Source organism: Lygodium microphyllum, chromosome 17 (genome assembly GCF_053477565.2).
Source record: "Lygodium microphyllum isolate KBCC chromosome 17, Lygodium_microphyllum_v1.1.10, whole genome shotgun sequence".
In the NCBI taxonomy this organism is placed as follows: domain Eukaryota; kingdom Viridiplantae; phylum Streptophyta; class Polypodiopsida; order Schizaeales; family Lygodiaceae; genus Lygodium; species Lygodium microphyllum.
Genome location: NC_141151.1, coordinates 26072961 through 26077969, shown reverse-complemented (window position 1 = coordinate 26077969; position 5009 = coordinate 26072961).

The window sequence follows — 5009 nt, the reverse complement described above, 5'->3', positions numbered from 1 at the left end:
ATGGATTTCTTACTTGAACCCCCTATTTTGGTTTGCCCTGATTTCTCTATGGAATTTACTATTGAATGTGATGCAAGTGGATGGGGCATAGGTGCACTCTTACTTTAAGAGCATAGATTCATTACTTTTGAAAGTCCTAAGTTAAGCAACAAGGAGATGGAAATGAATGTATATGATTAGGAAATGTTGGCTATTCTTCATGCAAATAAAGAAGTGGCATTGCTACCTTTATGGTAGTTGGTTCTTCAGAGTAAAAAGTGGCCATAAACTTCTCAAGTACTTCCTTTCACAATCCAACCTTACTCCTAAGCAAAGAAAATGGGCGATTGCTTTGTAGAATTATGATTTTGATATTACTCACACTAGGGGCAAAGAAAATAGTGTGGCTAATTATCTCTCAAGAATGTTGGTACGTAAAGTATTTTCCATGATTGAATTGCATAATGATTCGATTGACAAGTTATAGGAGGCTTATCTTCTAGATGAAGAATTCATTCCTATTTTTTAAAAATTATAATATGGATTGATGGAAGAAATTTCCCATTTGCAACTTAAGAATGGTATCATATGGTTTTATAACAAGATTTCTAATCCCTATACTTCTTCATTCAAGAAAAATATCAACAAAAAGTGAGCAACTCAAGGGATCAATTAACTCTTTGTGGCTCTCTCTCTCTCTCTCTCTCTCTCTATATATATATATATATATATATATATATATATATATATATGCTAAAAAAAGAGGCATGGTCAAACAAGTGTTCTAGAGTGAGTGAGTGACAGAGAGTGAGAGTGTGTGTGTTGAGAAAACTCGAAGTAGGTGCTCCCACAATATCTCATGAACACTGGAATCCCCTTACATGCGCCACAATTCGGAACAATCCTTGTGGGATTGATGAACTCAACATGGGTGGTCTTCAACCAAGAAGGGCTAGGGATTGCAGAATTGCTGAAGTCCTCTTTCAATCCTCTCTACAACACTAACCTTCTGAGAAACTCTCTTAGGCAAGACATCTGGAAGACTATGAATGGAAGCATCGGGTAGCAGCAAGCGAATGAAGGATTTCTCTCTCGAGGAGCTCCACCAAGTGGAGTGGATTTTGAAACCCAATGAGGAGTGGAGCAATGCCATAAAAATTCTAAAACCAGTCAACATAGATCGAATCAACCAAACGAGTCAAGCAATGAACAAAGAAGCGACTTAGAGAATGAAAATGGAGAAGCACAACAACAAGAAAGGTGAAGAAGCTTCAAGCAATGAAGGTGAGGTAGTAATACATGTAGCTATGTCTAATAATAGTCATTATGGAATAGTGAATTTGATAGAAAAGCTTTGGTTGGTTACTGTCATGAGCCACAACCCCCTATTGAATACATGTTCGGAATAACTAGGAGGCTATTGATTGTAGAATTGTAGAAATCAACTACATGCCTAACAACTTCTTCTTCTTCTCATTTGAAATAGATGAAATGATTTTGAATGTCCTGGGAATCAATCAATGGATGATTAAAAATGCCCCTCTCACTCTATTCAAATGGACACCTGATTTTAACCCAAGAACTGATAAGCCTTTGAAAATTCCCACATGGGTGGAGCTCACTGATCTACCTAGGAATTTATGTCCTTTTGTTAAATCTCTCGCAACACCATTAGGAAGAATTTTAGGACATTGTCCAACTAATATCATCACACTAAGATGGTTTCCACAAGTCCTAATCGAGATGGATCTCTCTCAAAGAATTCTCGACTTTCTATTAATCACAGATATGGAAGGAAATGTCTTGATCAAGCAACCCCTGACATATATGAATCTTCCTAATGCATATTTCAAGTGTCTAAACATTGGCCACTTTATTAGAGATTTTTCAAAAATGAAACCTAAGGAGCTTGCTATACAGGAAGAGAAACAAGCCCCAGAGGATGGTTTTTAGAGATTTTTAAAAAAAGGTAAAAAATCTGCTAATGCTAATCAAGCAGGAACTAGTGGAACAAAAAAATTTGGTACTAATAGCAATAGATATTCCCCTCTTTTATTAGAAGTCCCTGATGACTCCACAAGCCTCAAACCTGTTGAAGGGACAACAAAGGAGGGAGAAACTAATGATTCTGATGAAGTAATTGAGAGTTCTTAAAAAAAGGAATATGTACCTAATCTAAGTGACAAAATAGATGACGTAATTATTGAGGATGTTGAGGGAGACAATGAGGATGCATACCAATTTCTACAACCACTAGAGTTTTCCATGAGTTCTTAGAAGATCAACTCTAACAATTCCAAGGCAAATAAAAGAAGGATCTTGAAAGTAGGACACACAATGAGAATAACCCTTTTGGTAAGAATAGCTAAGGGACAAAGAAAAATAAAAACAAAAAATAATTACCATGTCATTTGACTCACTTAAAATTGTCTCCCTCAACTGCAAAGGACTTACCGATTGTGGTAGAGCAGATGTTATTAGAAAGTGGTTAAGGGATCAAAAATCTCTTCCTGATATGTTATGCCTTTAAGAAGTAAAAGTGGCAGGAGAAAATCTTAACACTAACCTTAAGAAAATCCTCCCCGTTACTTGGAGTGCTATAAAGCACAATGCAATGAGTGGAGTAACAACCATTGGGTTTAATCAGAAGTTAGCAAATTTGGTGAGTAAAATTTTAGTAGACTCCAATAGCAGATGGATTGTTGCTCACTTTAAGTCAGCTGAGGAGATAGCTATTGTCTCAATTTATGCTCCATGCTCCTCAGTAAAACAAACTATGTTATGGAATTATCTAATTCAAATTCATTGCCCTGTAATTATGGTTGGAGATTTTAACATGGTTGAAGATTTATCAAACAGGTATCAAAAAAAGGGACATGTCATAACCAGATAAGAAAAGGATGCCTGGGTGAAGTTAACAGCCTTTCATGGGCTAATGGATGTTAGCTGCAACATAGGATATACATGTGCAAACAATAAAAAATGTAACACCCTAAGGAAGACTAGATATAACCTATGTCTCATCACATCTGCTCTCAACTTATGCCAGTATAATTGCAAGGTAAGCAAATATTTGGTTCTTTCTAATCACTATCCTATCTTAACCTTCTTTTCCACTAACACTGAAGTAATTAAGGCTAGGTGGTTCCACATCGATCCAACTCTCTTTAAGGATAGAGAGGTTAAGGATCAAATTAATAAAATATGGGAGGCCACCTTCACAAATTGTAGGTGCCAAGCAAAAGCATGGACTGAGGTTGTAAAGGAAACCCAATCACTCCTTAAGGCTGTCAAAAGAAAGAAAATAGATAGTAAGAAACTTGAGAGGAGCTCCAAATATGCCCTTCTAGCTAAACTAGAAAAAGAAGTAGACCTAGGGAGAATAGATGCAAAGACCAAATTTAAAAAGTCAAAAGAAGCTTAAGAAAGCCAGAGGAGAAGGAGTTAGAGGCAATACAACTTTATATTTGAACATGGTGGGCTAGAAATTTTGATAAGCCCACCAAAGAAATGTTTAACACAATAAAGAAGAAGAAAGAAAGGGACTTGGTGCCTATGTTAAAAAAGAAAGGTGGATCACTAGCTACAACCGAGAAAGACAATCTAGAAACAACTAGATTATTTTTTGAAGATATATTCTCCCCTCCTAGCCAGCAGTCCCAAGAGGCAATGATGGCAAGAGCCAAAATTTCCAAATTAAGACATAGAGTCGCGCCCAGCTCATTAGCTAAAATTATGGAGGCTGATCTCACATAGATTGAGATTTTAGACGCCATAGATAGTCTATCCAATGGTAAGAGATTAGATCTTGATGGATTGCCCAATGAAAATTTCAAAGAATACAAGAACTCACTAGTAATCCCACTTCTTAAGGTTTGGAAGGAGTCCATGAAGTATGGTGCCCTACCTGTAGACATTAATCAAGGGGTCATCAAATTGATTCACAAGAGAGAGAAAAGAGACAACCTATCTAATTGAAGGCCTCTCACATGTCTATCATCAGCCTACAAGGTTTTTGCCAAAACTTTGCCGAGAAGGCTTAGCCCCCACCTTGATGGATCGTTAAGGAAATAACAAAAAGGCTTGCAGCTAGTTAAAGGTAGATTTATCCTCGATACCACCATTAGCCAGTGGGAAGGGTTTGAGTATGCCCAGAAGAAGAAACAATATTTTCTTTTCCTCAAAGTAGATTCTGATAAGGCATATGACACGATGGATTGGTGGTTTGTACTTCAGTCCCTACGAGATATGGGACTTGGAGGAAGATTCGTATGATATGTAAGCACCTTATTTGGGAATGCTAGTGCCAAAGTAGCTATAAATGGGAAGCTCTCTACCTCATTCCCTCTGTACAGATTATTGATAAGGCAGGGCTGTCCCCTAGCCCCCCCTACTCTTTGCAATAGTCTTAGATGCATTGGGTTGGTTAATAGAGGAAGAGGTTAAAGAAGGAAGGCTTAGAGGTATACATCTCCCTAAAAATAGAGAGATGATGCTTAATCTGTTCATGGATGACATGAATGGAACAATTAATAACCCATCATCCATAAAAGCTTTTTGGAGATGCATCTGGGAGTTTTGTCTTGCCTTAGGGTCAGTTGTGAATCCCAGTAAAACAAGTATTAAGACACTCATTAATCCTCCTCCATTGTGGCTCTTGGATGAAAGTAGCAAGGAATTGGAAGAAGGAAAGGTATTCAAACTCTTTGGAATTCCCATGGGATTTGGTGTATCCTTGAAGCAGAGCTGGGAATGGGTGCTAAACAAAGTCAAAAAGAAGCTGGAGTACTTGAATGGACTACAAAGTTCATTCACTCGGTGAATGGTGGTACTAAAACATATTCTAATACCTTCGACAATATGCTTTTTAGTTTGTTGGAAGGATTTCAAAGTTGGGCTGAAACGGCTAGAGTCACTAGCCAGAAATTTCTTATGGGTAGACAATAGTGAATAATTCAAAATAATGAAAGTGGCATGGGAGGATTGCATCCTTCCAAAGGAGTTGGGAGGTCTTGGACTCCCAAATTTGG